The sequence below is a fragment of the Dipodomys spectabilis genome, unplaced genomic scaffold (assembly GCF_019054845.1).
Source record: "Dipodomys spectabilis isolate Male_0828 unplaced genomic scaffold, ASM1905484v1 ptg000091l, whole genome shotgun sequence".
Taxonomy (NCBI): Eukaryota; Metazoa; Chordata; class Mammalia; order Rodentia; family Heteromyidae; genus Dipodomys; species Dipodomys spectabilis.
In genome coordinates this window covers 1,773,149-1,792,504 of record NW_024870768.1, presented here as the reverse complement: position 1 = coordinate 1,792,504, position 19,356 = coordinate 1,773,149, and the positions used below count along the sequence as shown (strand labels likewise).

General features: G+C 44.2%; 1 long non-coding RNA gene and 1 other non-coding gene across 2 annotated transcripts; one reads left to right on the top strand and one right to left on the bottom strand.

Moving 5' to 3' along the window:
* Positions 1 to 6,690: 6,690 nt before the first annotated feature.
* Positions 6,691 to 11,388, top strand: LOC122112008. Its single transcript, XR_006148083.1, has 3 exons — positions 6,691 to 6,758; positions 7,525 to 7,531; positions 11,355 to 11,388. It is a non-coding gene; the product is annotated as an uncharacterized LOC122112008 (long non-coding RNA).
* Positions 11,389 to 18,595: 7,207 nt separating this feature from the next.
* LOC122112074 lies at positions 18,596 to 18,702 on the bottom strand. The gene has a single exon (XR_006148086.1). It is a non-coding gene; the product is annotated as a U6 spliceosomal RNA (small nuclear RNA).
* Positions 18,703 to 19,356: the final 654 nt, after the last annotated feature.

Sequence of the window (19,356 nt, the reverse complement as noted above, 5' to 3'; positions counted from 1 at the left end):
GCCTATAGTATCTAAAGATATCTTCAAGTCAGGCACCGGTGGCTCACAACTGTCCTAGCTACTCAGGAGGCTGAAATCTAAGGATCACAATTCAAAGCCATCCCAGGGAAAGAAAGTCCATGAGACTCTTATCTCCAAAAATCTACTCAGGAAAAGCCAGAAGTGGGACTATGGCTCAAGTGGTAGAGTGCTAGTAGTGAGCAAAGAAAGCTTAGGGACAGGACTCAAGGCTCCTGAGTTCAAGCCCTAGGACTGGCCAAAAAAAGAGAGAAATGGAAGTTGAAGTGTGGGTCCAAGTGATAGAGCACTAGCCTTGAGCAAAATAAATAGATTAGAGATCCAAAATTCAGACTTAAATCCACTACACTTCCACTACTTTCCATTGTCAATTGTTCACAAATATTGTTCTCTAGAATTAGCATGTCCAGATAGTCCATGACAGATGCTTATATCAATATGGAAGTTGTAATGCATTTGTTTATCCTAACTAAATCAAAGGAATCAAGGGTAGAAACCCACCACTTCAATGAGTTCTCATCAATGGAGGAGAGACTTTAACAACTTCCTGGCAAGTAGAAAGGGACTAGGGAGGTAGTCACTGAGAACCTGGACAGAGAAAGGCAGGAACATAGTCCACACTTGGGCAAAGATCCATCAGGAGAGAGCTGATATCCCTAAAATTCTTGGGGAAGGACACCTCCCCAAGAGGTTATGCCTATATGGGTTATGCCTATAACCTTAGATTTTCAGGAGGCTGTGATCTGAGATTTGTGGTTGGAAGCCTGCCTTGACAAGAAAGTCTGTAAGACTCTTATTTCCAATTAATCAACAAAAAAGCTGAAAGTGGAACTGTAGCTCAAGTAGTAGAGCAAAAACATTTCAGGGACAGTACCCAGGCCCTGAGCCTTGAGGGGAAAAAAAGGCTCAAGGAACAGACCCCAAGCCCCAAATTCAAGCCCATGACCAGCACAACAAAAGTATCTTGGGGTGGTGGTGGGAGCGAGACCTCTTGCCCCAAATGGGATAATTTTTTTTTCTTTTTTGCTTATATGGTGCTGAGGAATCGAACCCAGGGCCTCAGGCATGCAAGGCAAGCGCTCTACCACTGAGCCAACTTCCCAGCCCCTGGGATAATTTTTTTTGTCAGTTGTGGGGCTTAAACTCTGGGCTTTTGAATCACAGCTCCACTTCTAATTTTCTAGTGGTTAACTGGAAATAAGAGTCTCATGGACTTTCCTGCCAGGGATAGCTTTGAACCAGTCTCCTGAGTAGCTAAGATCATAGGTGTAAGCCACCAGCACCCAGCTCCAAATGAGATAATTTAAAATTCATGTTGGTACCAGTGATCTCTCCCATGTCCCTTGGGTAGAAAATTTCTGAAGCCAAGCATCTCTGCTGCAGCAAAATATCAGAGGGGTCTCCAAAGAAATCAAACAATCCCACAGCAAAGGTATTTACAGATTTTCTGGCAAGTGAATCACCTAATAGTAGACTTAACAAACCCTTGTCCTTTACAAAAGACACTAAATCAAGGTAGTATTTGTGTGGGGGGGGGGGGGGGCTTGAACTCCAGGTGTAGGCAAGATTGAAAAGGCAAAACTCAGTGGCCTTGATGATGATATTTTACTTTTCTTTTTTTTTGTCAGTCACGGGGCTTGAACTCTGGGCCTGGCACTGTCCCTGAGCTCTTCAGCTGAAGGAAAGGGCTCTACCACTTGAGCCAAAGCACCACTTCTGGTTTTCTAGTGGTTAACTGGAGATAAGAGTTTCACAGACTTTCCTGCCTGGGCTGGCATTGAACCACGATCCTCAGATCTCCGCCTTCTGAGTAGCTAGGATTACAGGAGTGAGCCACCAGAGCCTGGCTTGATGATTTTTTGTGTTTATGCTGGTCCTGGGGCTTGAACTCAGGGCCTGGGCACTATCCTTGAACATTTTGCTCAAGGCTAGTGCTCTACCACTTGAGCCACAGCTCTACTTCTGGCTTTTTGGTGGTTTATTGGAGCTAAGAATTTCATGAGAGGCTGGGAATGTGGCTTAATGGTAGAGAACTGTCTTGCCTGAATGAAGCCCTGGGTTTGATTCCTCAGTACCACAAACAGAAAAAGCTCAGGGATAGTGCCCAGGCCCTGAGGTCAAGCCCCAGAATTGGCAGAAAAAATAAAAGAGTTTCATGACCTTTCCAGCCCGGGTTGGCTTTGAACTACAGTCCTCAGAGCTCAAACTTATGAGGAGCTAGGATTATAAGTCTGAGCCATAAGGTCCTAAAAGTGGCCTTACAACAGCTATGCTGTGACCCTCCCCCAGGATCCTTGAGCCAACTCAGAAGCCAGCTGGAAGGCTCCAGATTGTGTGTTTATCAGCATTCCTGGATACTGACCCTTCCCTGATTAGTCAGTTTCTAATTGCTGGAAAATCATCCCAACAACTAGACTAGTTGAGCCCAGCCCCTTGTGGGTAGACTTGACTCAGGGAGAGAGAGGATAAGAGACACCCAAAACCAACAGCTGAAATTCCTGGGTTCCACTACTCACTCTTCCAAGTGGCCTTTACTTTTGCTATGCAATAAACTCTCTTCTTTTTTTCTCTTTTTGGTTTTTGTTGGTCGTGGGGCCTGAACTCTGGGCCTGGGCGCTGTCCCTCAGCTCTTCAGCTGTAGACTAGCGCTCTACCACTTGAGCCTCAGCCCCACTTCTGGCTTTTTCTGCTTATGTGGTGCTGAGGAATCGAACCGAGGGCCTCATGCATGCAAGGCAAGCGCTCTACCACTGAGCCATCTTCCCAGCCCCTTTCTTCTCTTCTGAGTGGCCTTTCTCTTTCAATTTGCAATAAACTGTTTCTTCTGCTGGCTTCCCCCCTTCTGTTACTGCCTTTATTTCTATACTGTTTGATAACATAAGCACTTTCCCTTCACTTTTTCCACTTAAGGCTAATGCTCTACCACTTGAACCACAGCTTCACTTCTGACTTTTTGGTGGTTAATAATTCCTGCCTGTCTGGCTTTGAACCATGATCCTCAGATCTCAGCCTTCTGAGTAGCAAGGATTACAGGCATGAGCCCTTAGCGCTGGTAAAATTGAGTTTTGTCAACTGATTTCTTCTTCAATCAATGGAATGATGAGTTTGGAAGTTTATGAAAAATACGTTGCTATTTTATGAACCAACCCATGGAATGAATGGGAATGCTAAGGCTAGGCATGGTGCAAGTGAAAAATACCAAGCAAGTATTAAATATAGGAAAAGAAAAATTAATCCAGGTAATTCTAGCACAATCCTTAGCTTTTGAGAGTAATGATTTCTGAGGAATTGGGGGAATAAGGATGTAAATATGTTAGAGAAAAAAAAGAAGGGATCACTGTGCATCACCTTTATAGTTGAAAAAAAGAAGGGAGATAAAGAAGCTCTGTGTGTGTGTGTGTGTGTGTGTGTGTGTGTGTGTGTGTGTGTGTGTGTGTGTGTGTATGAAAGAGAGAAAGGGGGGAGAGAGAGAGAGAGAGCAGATCACCTTTGGCTGCTTGAATGTGGCTGGTGGAAACCAGGATGGCTCTGTGAGGCAGTTACATGGGTTGACTGTGGTTAGACGGGCTTGCTGCAATTTCCTGTCTGCCATTTATTAGCTCTGTGACCCTGGGCAAATGACACTTGGGAGCCTCTTCCCTTCTTTATGAAATGAAAGTAATTCAAGTGCCTGCTGCCGAGTAGAAAATGTTACCCACTATGATTTAACTGTTAACTGTTTTGTGTAGGTACACAATCTCAGTGTAGTTTATTTATCATTATTATGCTTCTACCGAGTTGATAACTTTACATTAAACATGGGTTTGGACTAGACTGTCTCTGAAAATTTTGAGAGATATGTGGCCATATTTTTGGCAGGACTTTGCTCAAAGAAGATGCTCAGTTAGGGACCACGTCAGGAGATATGCAGCCTTGATCAAACCAACAATAAGAAGAAAAAGAAAAAAAAAAGAATATGTGGCTGAGTGTCAGGTTGATATCTCAGGATTGAGGTTCCAAGCCAGCCCAGGCAAGAAAGTCTGTGAGATGTTTATCTCTAATTAACCACCAAAAAGCAAAAAGTAGCACTGTGGCTCAAGCAGTAGAGTGCTAGCCTTGAGCAAAAAAAGCTCAGGGACAACAGCCAGGCCCCGAGTTCAAGCCCCGGGACCAGCATGAAAAAATTTGATTTAAATAGCCAAGCTATTTAAATAGCTACATCTGAAATCTAAGGATTGCAGTTCATAGCCAGTCCAAAGAGACAAACTGGGCCAGAAGCCGGTGGCTCACGCCTGTAATCCTAGCTACTTAAGAGGCTGAGATCTGAGGATTTCGATTTGAAGCTAGCCCAGGTAGGAAAGCCCATTAGACTCTTATCTCCAATTCACCACCAGAAAACTGGAAGTGGCACTGTGGCTCAAGTGGTGAGCTAAAGAGCTCAGGGATAGCACCCAGGCTAAAAAGAAAATCAATAAGGAAATATTCAATATAGGTCAATTTAACTCATTATAGGCCAATTAGACCCAAAATATACAGAACAGCTTCCTATAATACACATTTTTCTTAAGTGCGCATGGAACATTCTCTAGGATAGACTAGATTTAGGCATGGTGGTGCACACCTGTAATTCCATCCCTAATGTAAAATCAGAAGTTTGAAGCCAGCCTGGGCTACATAATGAGACCTTGTCATCAAGAAACAAACAAATAATGTCTATTAATTGTTTAAGTTATTAGGTTTTACAATTATGAACAAAATAACAGCCCAATAAGGAGAAATACATCCATAATATGTAAATAGTATGACAATATAGGTTTTAGATATGTTGTCTATTAATTTTTTAAAATCCTAGTTGTGATATCATAATAAAGTTTTGCAAAATGCAAACTGGGAAACTGGGAAAGTATATTATTTCTTACCACTGAATGTTAATTTACCTTTAGTTTGATAAGTTATTGTGTTTGTTTGTTTTTTTTTGGGTCCGGTTGTGGGGCCTGAACTCTGGGCCTGGGCGCTGTCCCTCAGCTCTTCAGCTCAAGGCTAGCGCTCTTCCACTTGAGCCACAGCGCCACTTCCGGCTTTTTTTTGCTTATGTGGTGCTGAGGAATCGAACCCAGGGCCTCATGCATTGCAAGGCAAGCACTCTACCACTGAGCCACCTTCCCAGCCCAGTTATTGTGTTTATATGCCTGGATTGGGGCTTGAACTCAGGTGCTTGAACTCTTGCTTGGCTTTTTCACTCAAAATTGGTGCTCTACCACTTGATCCATTCCTCTACCTCTGGCTTTTTGCTGGTTAGCTGAAGATAAGAATCTCTTAAATTTGTTTGTTTAGCCTGGTTTCAAACCTCCATCCTTAGATCCTTCTAAGGATTGTAGGTATGAGCCACCAGAATTTTTTTTAAAAAAAAAAACCTTCTCCTTCCCAAGCTCTGGTGGCTCACATCTGTAATCTTCGCTACTCAGAAGGCTGAGTAGCAATTTTTTTTTGCCAGTCCTGGGTCTTGAATTCAGGGTCTGGGCACTGTTCCTGAACTGCTTTTTTTTGCTGGAGGCTAACACTCTACCACTTGAGCCACAGTACCACTTCTGGTGTTTTCTATTTATGTGGTACTGAGGAATTGAACCCAGGGCTTCAGCATGCTAGGCAGGCACTCTACCAATAAGCCACATGCCAGCCCTAAAGTGGTGATAGATTTTTTTTGCCATTCCTGGGGCTTGAACTCAGGGCCTGGATGCTGTCCCTGAGCCTCTTGGTGCTCAAGGCTAGTGCTCTATCACTTGAGCCACAGTGCTACTCCATTGAGTAGCAATTTGAAACCAGCCCAGGAAGGAAAGTCTGTGAGATTCTCATCTCAAGGTAGCTCTCAAAAAAGTCATAAGTGGAACTGTGGCTCAAGTGATAAGAACGCTAGTTTGAGGGGGAAAAAAGTTTATGGACAACTCTCAGGTCCTGAGTTCAAGTCCCAGGACCAGCATTTAACAAAAACAAAACAAAAAAATCCAGAAAAAACCTTTCCCTAGCCATATATGGTGACCACATTTGTAATCGCAGCTCTCAGGAGGTCAAGGCAGGAGGAACAAGAGTTTAGTCTATTCACACAGTGAGACCAAAGGAGGAAACTCTTCAGAGAGGAACAGAGGCACAATACCTATGTGCATCTGCTCATATGAAATAATATTTATTCAAATGTACTCCAGGAAACGAAAACAAGACTGTGTTTTTCTTTTTTGCTGTTTTATTTTCTTTCCTTTTTGTTCTGTTTGTTCTTTGCAAGGCTAAGGGGAGGCACAGAAATGGAGGGACAAAGGGTGAACAAATGCAGCAGTGGCACTCACCGGACACTATGTTGAAATGAACTATACCACTTGTGGTTAGGAATGGGAGGGAAAACAGGGAGAGAGTGAGGGAAGGGGTGACATTGTTCAAAAACAAATGTACTCATTACTTACGTAACTGTAACCCCTCTGTACATCACTTTTATAATAACAATAGTTTTTTTTTTTTTAAAAGAGCTCAATGCCAGCATGGACTATGTAGCAAGACCCTGTCTTAAATAAAACAACCTCCACAAAAACAGAAAATATGAGAATGAAAGGATCCATCCCATCCATCCCAGGGGACCACGCAGAGGCAGGCAGGCACAGGAGAAAGATTATTACAAGGTTTATTAGAGGAGCCACATCTCCCCCAGAGAGAGCGCACATGGCGACCTCCACTGTCTAGGTAGCAACAGGGTCTGGGGGTAGGAAGTGAGGTAGGTGGTGTTAGGAAAATGGAGGAGAATGGAAAAAGAATAGGCTGGACTCGATCATCAACAGGCGAGGACTATTTATTGAGGAACAGCAAGGAGCACAGACCTTCGCGGGTTTGGAGGTTGTGCCCGAGAGTTGGGACAGGAGCTGGCTTTTTATAGGAGGTCTGAGCAAGGAGGTAGAGGTGAATGAAAAAGCCACTAGGTCAAAGGAGGTGGGGGCTTTTCAGTTGGGCCACAATGGGATGTTTACAGCTGGGCTCAGGTGGATTGCCCTGCCTGCACTTCAAACAAGTTCACACATACCTGGGATTTTGCCTGGAGTCTGTATGGGCCTGGGACAATAGGATGGGGGTCAATCCTTCATATTCCATCTTTAGATACATAAAATGATCAGGCCAAGAGGGGAGAGGCAAGTCCTTCATATAGGATCTTTGGATACATAAAATGAATTGGGCTGAGAGGGCAGTATCATGGAGTTATGAGAACAAAGCAGATTTCCATCATTTGGAAACTTGAAGGAGTATAAAAGGTGGAGGGATGTCATGGTTTTTTCTGGCTACTTCCTGATGGCATGGGGGTATCGAGGAGTTAATGGGGGCTGGGGTCTTCAGGGTCCAGGTCTGTGCTGGGTAGGGCAGTGTAAGCAAGGCCTCTGGTTGGTTGCCTGCAGTAATAGGATGGCCTTCACTTGGTCCCAGGTCCTGAGCGAGGGCTGTTATCCTGTTAGAGAGAAACTTGAACAAGCTGAGATCAAGCAAAAGGCTGACAAGATGGCAGGTCTAGTTGATATGAGTGACACAGGAAAACACACCCTGGGCACAAGCCAGAAAATTTCCATTTGGAGCATGAGCCCATAACCAGTGAGAAGCTAGGGCTGGATTGGAGTAGTTAAGTGTCTGGTGAGAGACCTTGATCATTTCCTATAAATAGCAGGTAACAAAGGCAAGAATGTAAATTTCTGTCCAGTTAGAAGTTAGACAGATATGGACATTAGATGGACAAGGTTCTCAACTTGCTTCTATTGACCTCCTGGCTCTGGTTAATTTTGAAAGGGCAGGCACAAAGTGGCTGATGTGACATCATCTCCTCTTACTCTTTTCCACCTCGTCCTGGGGGTCTAGGTGCTTGTGGCTAGGATATGGGCTTTGAACTCAAGGCCTGAGTATTTCCCTGAGCACTTCTGCTCGAGGCTAGTGTGCTACTACTTTGAGTGACAGGGCCACATTTAGCATTTGGCTGGTTAATTTTTGAGCCAGCTTCCAGCCTGGCTCTTTGCAGGTTAGTTGGGAGATAGAGTCTCAGAGGGAGTTTTCTGCCCAGGCTGGCTTTGAACTGCAATCTTTGCCATATAAAACCCTTTATTTCCATTAAAGCAACAAGGAGATCAATGGGAACAAGTAGAGCTTACGTGCACCCTGTCAAGAATTGATCAACAAATACCTGCCAGACTTCTGCAATGACAAAACTCAATAGATGGGATGAGAGTTTTAGCATAGCTATGGTATAGCTTGGCTGCCTGGAAAACCTGATAACCAAAGTTCACAAGAGGCTCTCTTTTTCAGGTCAGGCTGGGTAAGGTTTACAGAGAGTGTCCCACAAGAGGGGCGCTGGTGGCTCATGCCTGTAATCCAGCTACTCAGGAGGCTGAGATCTGACGATCGCGGTTCAAAGCCAGCTCAAGCAGGAAAGACCGTGAGACTCCTATCTCCAATAAACCACCAGAAAACCGGAAGTGGCGCTGTGGCTTAAGTGGTAGAGCGCTTGCTTTGAGCTGAAGAGCTGAGGGACAGTGCTCAGGCCCAGAGTTCAAGCCCCATGACCGACAAAAAAAAAAAAAAGAGTGTTAGTTTGTGTAAATCTAAAGCAGTCTTTTACCAAGAATCAGCTGCGTGTGATGGAGTCAGGCAAGAGTCCAGTCTACTATGGTGGAGGTAGGATGGTCCAGGCAGGATCTGGGCTAGACTTCATCCCTCGGATGGATTGTCAAATCTCCTGCTTAGTTGCTTACAAATTTATACATAGACTGGTTAAAGACACCTAACTTTAGATGGACATAAAGAATGACATGCTAGGTTTAATGTAAATCACAGCCAACAATTACATACCAACTTTACTCATAAGCTGTCTTTTAAGGCATACTCGTATCATCTGTTACATACTCCAACTTTCTGAGGACAGAAACAAATATGTGGAACAAACATTTTAAGACAATATTTATCTTCTTACTGGTGGTTTTTTTTTTATCACAGCTGGCTAGGAGCTGAGCTGGGTCTCATTCCTTTTAGGTATTACAATGAGATTATATTGAACATGTTCACACACACACTCACACACATACACTTAAAAGTTTTAAGGCCTGCTTAGGTTTTTAAAAAAATGAAAATCGGCCGTAAGTTTTTTTTTTTTTTAATTCCAGTGGCAAAGTGATATTGTTTTGTCCAGTATGATAACACTACGTGCTCAATGTTGGAAAAGTAGGCAACACCAAAGAAAATGCAAGGCAAATTTTGACAAACAGAATTTCTACCTTTAAACAAACCTTGATAACAAGAGCAGAAAACCTTTAAATCAGTTTTGATGATGAGGCAGATAAGTATATGAATTGAACATTTTAACCTGTAGAAAAGTAAAAAGGACTAACCTTGATGGAAGAGTGGTGGTTGTAGAAAGACCCATCTTGGGGCCTTTGTCTCTTCCTAGGTGTTAGCTTTCAGGGCCTGTAGAGAGACTTGGGGGAGGGTTTGGCTGAACAGGTTTGTAAGGGGAAGAGGCAGCACTTTTAAAAGGAGGATATGGCATAATGAAGGGACTGAAAAGTGAGTGTTTGAGTAATTGGATAGAGAGAGTTATTGGAAGAGGAGAGAGGGGGGACTTTCCTTCTGCAGTCTCCTAGAGGAGAAATTAAGAATCTAGATTTTGAAGTGAAAAGGAAAGAGGACTCAGAAAAGAGAAAAGGATTGGATTATTGTTTGCATCCCAAAGACAAAAAAGACTGGTTTGTTTTTATTATGGGATTTTTGGGTGGGAAAGGGAGGGAGCAGTAAAAGAGAGAGGCTGGCCTCAGTGTGTTTGCCAGCCAGCCACTGTCAGTGACAGATTAAGGAAAGAGCCAGAATAGAGGCCCATTTATTTAGGGTCTGGAAGGGAAGAAGGTGTATTAGCCATAGAAGGGGGTTGAGAAATGTATAAGTTCGGAGGGGTTTGTTTAGAGGGATTTTTAGCAGGGCCATTAGCTTGTTGTTCTACCTTTGGAGGCCTATGCTCACCCCCACCTTGTGTCAGCTACACAGGCAGGCAGACCGGCGACAGGCATGGGACAGGGGTCAGCAGAAGGAGTTTTCTTGAAGCAGACAGACAGTTTTAGCCTAGAGAATCTGGACCAACTGCAAATAGTAAGAATGTAGTTAAAAGAGCAAGGGAGGAGAAAAGGCTCTTTGGTGCTGAAGGTTATCGAAGAAAAGAGAGAAAGAGAGAAAGGGAGGGGGAGAGACAGAGAAAAGGGGGTGAGAGACAGATTGAGCTGCTACAAGATAAGGAGTTACTTTTTCGAGGAGATGGTTGGGAGGCTCATGGCAGAGAAGGCCTTGGTGTGCAAGGCAGGAGAACAGGGAGGGGCGGAGGCTCTGGAGTGGAGGTCAGAGAAGTACTTGGTGGACAGAACAGAACAATCAAGGGAGGGTTTTCTGGAGCAGAGGTAGAGGAGAGCTTAGGTTTAGGGGACCTTGGACTCTGCCATTTCGTTGGAGAATTGTTTCAATCAGTAAGAGTAAGACCTAAGGTTCTGAATTTAGGCCAGCGGTGGCCATGGTAATGAGACCAGATTTTGGTAGAAAAACAAGTCAGGTTTTCTTGACTGTAAATCAGTCAGCCCCAAGTCTCAAGATTAGACCACAGGCATGACAATGGGGTGTCTCTGGGAGACAACTTGGAAAATTTGGTAGGACTACGGAGCCTGTCCCTCTGCTTCAGGCGTCCCGGTGTTTTGGGAAGGCAGACAGACGGATCCCAATAATTAGGAGAGGGCATCTCCAAAGGTCCTAATTAAAGGAGGTCAGAGGGTTAGGAAGAGAGAGACTCCTGGAGTTTCTGGGGAGCCCACAGACAGGAAAGGAAGGGAGGGACTCCTGCAGTCCGGGGGTCCGTATTGGGGTGCCTCCACCACAGACCCAGCTGGTTACCTTGTCCTGAAGGCTTTTAGGTGGTGGGTGGAATCGGTCGAACAGTGAAGAGCCTCCTGCCTGGAGATCAGAGTCCGGGGACAGGATAAAAAGGAGAGAGAATAGGGGAGAGATAAAGCCTTTTCTGGGTTTACACAGGGGAGCAATAATACCTCAAGCCATAGCAGGGTGGCCGTCCACAAGGCATGCACCGCTTATGAAGGCAAAGGCCACGAGGTCTTTCAGGTGGCTGTTTAGCCCAAAGTAAGCTTGGAGGGCTCTGAGCAAGGAGGCAGAGGTTAATGAAAAAGCCATTAAGTCAAGGAAGGTGGGGGCTTTTCAGTTGGGCCCACATGGGATGTTTACAGCTGGGCCTAGGTGGATTGCCCAGCCAGCACATACCTGGGATTTTGCCTGGCATCTGTATGGGCCTGGGACAATAGTTCAGGTGGGTCTGGGTGGAGAGAGGGAGGGGCCACTGTATGGCCAGAACTCCTGGGCAGGGAGGAGTTCAGGTGTGGTTGGAGCTGAGGACCAAAGGTAGGCATAATTCTTATAGAGAGAAAATAAAAGATAATGGCAACTATAACCAGTTAATAGAAATTATAGAAGAGAGAATAGAGAAAATAGAGGGGAAGACAGTATCAAAAAATAATTTTTACTTCAGAGTTCATCTACCAAGTGTTCAGCAAAACAAACAGCCCCTGAGTTTTTTTTTTCCAGTCCTGGGGCTTGAATTTAGGGTCTAGGCACTGTTCCTGAGCTTATTTTGCTCAAGGCTAGCACTCTACCACTTGAGCCACTGTGCCACTTGCAGCTTTTTCTGTTTATGTGGTACTGAGGAATCAAACCCAAGGCTTCAAACATGCTAAGTAAACACTCTACCACTAAGCCACATTCCCAGCCTTTTTTTTTTTTTTTTGATCATGGAGCTTGAACTCAGGACATAGGCACTTTCCCCGAGCTCTTTTGCCCTAGGCTAGTGCCCTATCACTTTGAGCTACACAGCTCCACTTCCATTTTTTGAGTGGTTAATTGGAGATAAGAGTCTCTCAGGGCCAAGCGCCAGAGGTTCATGCCTGTAATCCTAGCTACTTTGGAGGCTGAGATTTGAGGATCATGGTTCAAAGCCATCCCAGGCAGGAAAGTCTGTGAGACTCTTATGTCCAATTAACTACTCAAAACCGGAAGTGGCGCTGTGGTTCAAGCGGTAGAGCGCTTGCCTTGAGCTGAAGAGCTCAGGGACAGTGCCCAAGCCCAGCGTTCAAGCTCCATGATTGACAAAAAAAAAAAAAATCTCTTAGGGACTTTTCTTTCTGGGCTGGCTTTGAACCATGATCCTCAGAGCTCAGCCTGAGTAGCTAAGATTACAGGTGTGAGCCATCAGTACCTGTTAGTAAGTCTTGCACTTTACCACTTGAGCCTTACTGGCATTTTCTTTGGTGCTAAATAGGAAATCAGAGTCTCAAGGACTTTTTTTTCCCTAGGCTGGCTTGAATCAAGATCCTCAGATCTCAGCCTCCTGAGTAGCTAGGATTATAGGATTGGTCAAGATATTTCTTCTAAAAGGAAACTGAACAACCTCAGAGAAAGAGTTTTGCATTGGCATCCAGAGATTCTGCAGCAAAGTAATCAGCTCTCCTTCAAGCCAGCATTGCCTAGCCTGTTCCCATACAGAGAGCTTCTAATGAGATTTACATAGTGGCATTCCTAAATGTCAAGGGTCTGGCAATGCGCTCAGTGGTGCAATGCTTGCCCAGCATGTGCAAGCCCTGGATCTATCCCTAGCACCACACACAGAAAGTAAATATTAGTCAATAATCATTGATCACTCAGTACTTAGGAAAAGAACTTGAAAGAAAGAGAAAAAAAAAAAACATCCTCAGGAAGTGGCTCTGTGGCTCAAGTGGTAGAGCGCTGAAGATTTCAGGGACAGTGCCCAGGCCCAGAGTACAAGTCCCACAACCAACAAAAAACAAAACAAAACAACAAAAAAACCCTCAAACAGGGGAAAGGACAATTCACAAGACTCTTAACTATATGTCATTCTGAAAAAGACAAAACTATGTAGACTTTAAGAAGATAGGCCTTTGCCAGGAGCTGGTAGCTCATGTCTATAATCCTAGCTACTCAGGAGGCTGAGAACTGAGGATCTCGGTTTGAAGCCAGCCCTGGCAGGAAAGTCTATACTCTTATCTCCAATAAACTACTCAGAAAAAGGCAGAAGTAGTGTTGCAGTTCAAGTGGTAGAGCACTAGCCTTGAGCACAAAGAGGCCCAGGGACTGTGCCTAGGCCCTCAGATCAAGCCCCAGGACTGAACAAAAGGGGGGGGGGGAAGAATCTGCCTTTGAAGCCCAAGCTCCCTAGGAATGAAATGGGAGGGGCACAATGCCTTTCGGACCATTCTCCCTTTGATTGAACAGCACCTGCCATTCTAGGGGGCTGGAGGCCTCTGGTACTAATCTCCTTATAAAAGGCTCACACTCTACTCTCCAGCCTTGCTTTCCCCCCACCCTATAAGGATAGATTTAAACTTCTCCAAGTTTTTCTTTTTGTCTTTCTGTTTCTGTTTCTCTCTCTCTCCTCTTTCCTCTTTCCTTCTTTCTCTCCTTTGTCTTTCTCCTCCTTCCTTCCTTCCTTCCTCTTTCTTTCTTTCTTTTTCTTTCCTTCTTTCTTTCCTCTCCTCTTTCCTCCTCTCCTCTCTCTTTCTCCTCCCCTCTTCTCTCTCTCTCTCTCTTCCCCATCCTCACTCCTCCCCTCCTCTGCTCTTTCCTCTCCTCTCATCTCTCTCACTGGCATTTGGAATCAGTCTTGTGTTTACTGGACAGGCATTCTTCCACTTGAGCCATGGCCCCAATCACTCTACTTCCTTTAAAAAAAATGGTGCTGGCAGTGGGATTTGCACTGGGTGCCATGAGCTCTCCCTGGACTTTTCTGCTCAAGGCTGCCCCTTTACAACTTGAGTCATACTTCCACTTCTGGTTTTTTGAGTGTGCTAGTCCTGTGGTTGAACTCAGTGTTTGGATGCTATCACTGAGCTTTATTAAATTTTTTTTTTTTGCTCAAGGTTAGCAATCTACCACTTGAATCACAGCTCTACTTCCAGGTTTTTTTTTTTTCTTTTTTGGTTTTTTTTTTTTGGTAGCTTATTGTAAAAGTCCCATGCACTTTTCTTCTCAGGTTGGTTTTGAACTGTGATTCTCAGATCTTACCTCCTGAGTAGCTAGTATTATAGGTATAAGCCTCCAGTGCCTGGTTGTGCTTTCGTTTTGATGAAGAGTTTCTTTTTTTGGGGGGAGGGGTCCAGTCGTGGGGCCTGAACTCTGGGCCTGGGCGCTGTCCCTCAGCTCTTCAGCTCAAGGCAAGCACTCTACCACTTGAGCCACAGTACCACTTCCAGTTTTCTGGTGGCTTATTGGAGATAAGAGTCTCACAGACTTTTCTGCCTGTCTGGCTTTGAACTTCGATCCCCAGTTCTCAGCCTCCTGAGTAGCTAGGATTACAGGTGTGAGCCACCGGCACCTGGCTATCCTTAGAAATTGTTAGAAGAGTACATTTCTAAGTGGTTTTATCACAAAAATGACTCATATGTTAGATAATATAATGCATATGAATTTTTGTTGTTGTTTTGCAGTGCTGGAGATGGACTCTAGGGTTTTACATATGTCAGCAAAGTACACCAATAGAGAGCTATGCTTCCAATTCAGGTAATGAGTATGTTAGATAGCTCAATTTAGCTATTCCAAAAATATATCTATATTTCAAAACATCATATTCATACTATAGCTATTTCCATTTTTTTGTTGGTCATGGGGCCTGAACTCTGGGCCTCAGCTGTTTAGCTCAAGGTTAGCATTCTACCACTTGAGCCACAGTACCACCTCCAGATTTTTCTGCTTATGTGGTGCTGAGGAATCGAACCCAGGGCCTCATGCATGTGAGGCAAGCACTCTACCACTGAGCCACCTTCCCAGCCTCAGCTATTTCCATTTTTATAGTTTTTTTTTTTTTTTTTGTCGGTCGTGGGGCTTGAACTCTTGCTATTTCCATTTTTATTTGCTCATTTAAAACTATAGAGTTTCAGCTAAATTTACAATTTTATTGTTTGCAAGTTGTACCTTCCAAAAAACATTGCGTAGAGTGAGGTATAGAACATGCTTAGCACCTCTCCTGCTGATTTTCTACAGTGAGAGTGAAATCATGTCACTTTCCTTCACTAAGACCCAATTCTCTGAAGATTCTCCTTACTTCTGTGCCTCTGTCTCTCAAGGACTAGCTTCCAGCTAGTCTATCTTGTGTGTGTGTGTGTGTGTGTGTGTGTGTGTGTGTGTGTGTGTGTTCTGGTCCTGGGGCTTGAACTCTGGTGCCTGAGATTATTGTTCTCAAGGCTAGCAATCTACCACTTGAGCCATAGCTCTACTTCAGCTTTTTGATGGTTAATTGGAGACAAGTGTCTCATGAACTTTCCTGCTTGGGCTGGCTTTGAACTTAGATCCTCAGACCTCAGCCTCAAAAAAGTAACTAGGATTACAAGCAAGAGCCACTCGTGCTTGTTGGTAGTCTATCTTCTGTAGATTGAGTCAGTTAGGAATGCACTGACCCTCCCTTCCAGTGCTCTCTCTAATCCCAAATTATGTGAGAAGGCCAAATGGAAGGGTGGTTGCAGGAAACATTGATCTCAACAACTAGCTAAAAGTCCCCCAGATCTACACAGGAGCATTGGTCATTGATGTCTTCTTTAATCCACTGTACTTATAGCTATGTGAAGGAGATCAGATGCACACATCCCACATTGTAGAAGAGGCTACATTTTCAAACATTGGACTACTGAAGCACCTATCTGTCTGGGACACTATATCTTCCCTTAAAAATTCACATAAAAGATTTCCCCTTCTGGGAATGTGGCTTAGTGGTAGAATGCTTGCCTACCATGTATGAAGCCCTGTGTTTGATTCCTCAGTACCACATAAACAGAAAAAGCTGGAATGGCACTGTGGTTCAAGTGGTAGAGTGCTAGCCTTGAACAAAAGAAGTTCAGGGACAGTGCATAGGCCCTGAGTTCAAGCCCCAGGACTGGCAAAAGAAAAAAGAAAAAGAAAAAAAGATTTTCCTATTGGGTGCCCTCATGCCTGTAATCCTAGCTACTAAGAAGGCTGAGATCTAAGGATCATTGTCTGAAGGCAGCCTGAGCAGAAAAGTTCCCATGAGACTTTTTTTTTGTGAGTTGTGGGGCTCTAACTCAGGGCCTGGGCATTGTTCCTGAGCCTTTTTGTGCTCAAAGCTAGTATTCTACCACTTTGAGCCACAGTGCCACTTCCTGTGTTTGAGTGCTTAATTGTAAATAAGAGTCTCAAAGGGACTTTCTTTGAACCACAATCCTCAGACCTTGGCAGCTTGAGTAGCTAGGATTACAGGCATGAGCCACCAGCGCCTGGCCCCTGAGAAACTCTTATTTTCAATTAACCACTCAAATACTGGAAATGGAGCTGTGGCTCAAAGTGGTAAAAAAAACACTAGCTTTGAACAAAAGAGCTCAGGGACAGTGCCCAGGTCCTGAGTCCAAGCCCCACGATTGACAGAAAAGAAAAAAAGAGTTTTCTCTTAAGTGAGAGGTAAGGTCATTGAGAATCGAGAGCTGGCCAGCTGGATAGCTTTTTGGTGGTTATTATGCTATTTTATTTTATTTTTTTCCAGTCCTGGGGCCTGATCTCTGGGCCTGGGCACTGTCCTTGAGCTTCTTTTGCTCAAGACTAGCACTCTATCACTTGAGTCACAACATCACTTCCAGCCTTTCTGTGTATGTGGTACTGCGGAACTGAACCCAGGGCTTCATGCATGCTAGGCAAGCACTCTACCACTAAGCCACATTCCTAGCCCTTGGCTGGTTATTAATAAAGCTCTTTTTCTGCCCACTACTTTCATCAGGTTGCAGGAAAAACTGCAGTTACAAAAATCTTTAAAATATATTCTTCAACAATTTTAGGGCTGGGAAGGTGGCTCAGTGGTAGAGTGCTTGTCTTGCATGCATGAGGCCCTAGGTTCGATTCCTCAGCACCACATAAGCAGAAAAAGCCATAAGTGGCTCTGTGGTTCAAGTGGTAGAGCACTAGCCTTGAGCTGAAGAGCTCAGGGACAGTGCCCAGACCCCGAGTTCAGGCCCCATGACTACAAAAAAAAATTTTTTTAAGTATACAATATATTATGATTAACTATGGCCACTGTCTCTCAGCCAGATGCCAGTGGCTTATGCCTGTGTGTATTACTGTCTGAGTATCTCAGCATGAAGACAGCTAGCTCAAGCAGAAAAGCCCATGAGATACTTATCTCCAATTAACCACCCAAAAGCCAGAAGTGGATCTGTCACTCAAGTGGTAGATCACTAGCTTTGAGCAACAAAGCTAAGGGAGAGTACCCTGGCTCTAAGTTCATGCTCTAGAACCAGCACACACATACTCTAACCCTCAGTTCGATGTTTATATTGTCATAAGTATTCCCAATGTCAAGATAGCTCCAAGTGTCTGTCTCAGAACATCCATGTTCTACTGATTAACACATTTCTTTGATTTCTGCTTGCTTACTCAGAGCTCTGCCAAATTTCAATTTGTCCTGATCGAAGTCAAGGGCCTGAGGCAAAACCCTAAAGGAGAGTCTCTAACTCTAAGGGGAATCTTTATAAACCTTCACCAGCCCCTGCAGAACCTTCCACCCCTTGGCAAAACCCATAGACCTTCAACTTGTTTGACCATCAGTTTTCATGCAATCTTTTAAAAATATATTTTTATTGTAAAGATACTCTACAGAGGGGTTATAGTTACATGAGTAAGGTAATGAGTACATTTCCTATTGAGCATTGTTACCCCTTCCTTTGTTTTCCCCCTAACATCCCTACCCTCTCCACCTCCACAACGCTTCCCTCCCCCACAAGGTGTCTTGTACATCTTGTACATAGTGTCTTGTGCACCTCCTTGTTACAATGGGTCAACCTGCATCCTTGTTTCAGCATTTTGTTATTTCCCTTCCCCTCCCCAAATTAGAAAAATGTATATACAAGATGCAGGGGGCTGGGAAGGTGGCTCAGTGGTAGAGTGCATGCCTTGCACGCATGAGGCCCAGGGTTTGATTCTTCAGCACCTCATAAACAGAAAAAGCTGGAAGTGGCGCTGTGGCTTAAGTGGTAGAGCACTAGCCTTAAGCTGAAGAGCTGAGGGACAGGACCCAGGCCCAGAGTTCAAGCCCCACCACCAACACAAAAAAAAGAAAGAAAAAGAAAAAGATCCCAGACTTTGGGGGCTTGGAAGATGGCTCAGTGATAGAGTGCTTGCCTTGCATGCATGAGGTCCTGGCTTTGATTCCTCAGCACCATATAAGCAGAAAAAGCCAGAAGTGGTGCTGTAGCTCAAGTGGTAGAGCACTAGCCTTGAGCTGAAGAGCTAAGGGACAGTGCCCAGGCCCAGAGTTCAGGCCAAAAAGACCAAAAAGAAAAAAAAAAAAAGATGCAGGGCACCAGAATCAAATACAGTGACAACAGTGGTTATACCATGGGTCATGGGTAAAGAACATACAAAAGAAACTAAAAATCACAAAGTACATATAAGTACATTATAAACAACAGCAACAAAGATAAAAACCTCTTGTGTCCTACCTTGAGGTTCATTTCGCTTAGCATCATCTTATATGGTCATAAAAAATATGGAACGCTTCATGAATGTGCGTGTCATCCTTGCGCAGAGGCCATGCTAATCTTCTCTGTATCATTCCAATTTTAGTATATGTGCTGCCGAAGCGAGCACTTCTCGCAATTTTTCACTTCAAATATTTTCACCCTGTATCTAAGTTACCTCACTTACCATAATGTAGTCTATGTTCATCTATGCTGTGGCAAATGATAATTCTTTTTAAAGCCTGAACAGGCTGGGCATTGGTAGTTCATGCCTATAATACTGGCCATTCAAGAGGCCAAAATCTGAGGATAGAGATTCAAAGCTAGGTCAGATAGACAAACCTGAGACTCTTATCTCCAATTAACCAGCCAAAGCCTGTAAGTGATGTTTTAGCTCAATGTAGAGCTCTAGCCTTGAGTGAAAAAGCCAAACAACACACGTTTGTTCTCATATGTGGAAGCTAGACCTAAAATACACAAAGATATGACTATTTTTTTCTTGTTTCTTTTTTTTTGCTTGTCATGTGGCTTGAACTCAGGGGTCTGTGCTCAAGGCTAGCCACTACCACTTGAGCCATAGCACCACTTCTCGATTTTTCTTTTTTTTTTTTTTTTTGGTCAGTCGTGGGGCTTGAACTCTGGGCCTGGGCGTTGTCCCTCAGCTCTTCAGCTCAAGGTGAGCTCTCTACCACTTGAGCTACAGCGCCACTTCTGGTTTTCTGGTGGTTTATTGGAGATAGGAGTCTTACAGTCTTTCCTGCCCGGGCTGGCTTTGAACCGTGAT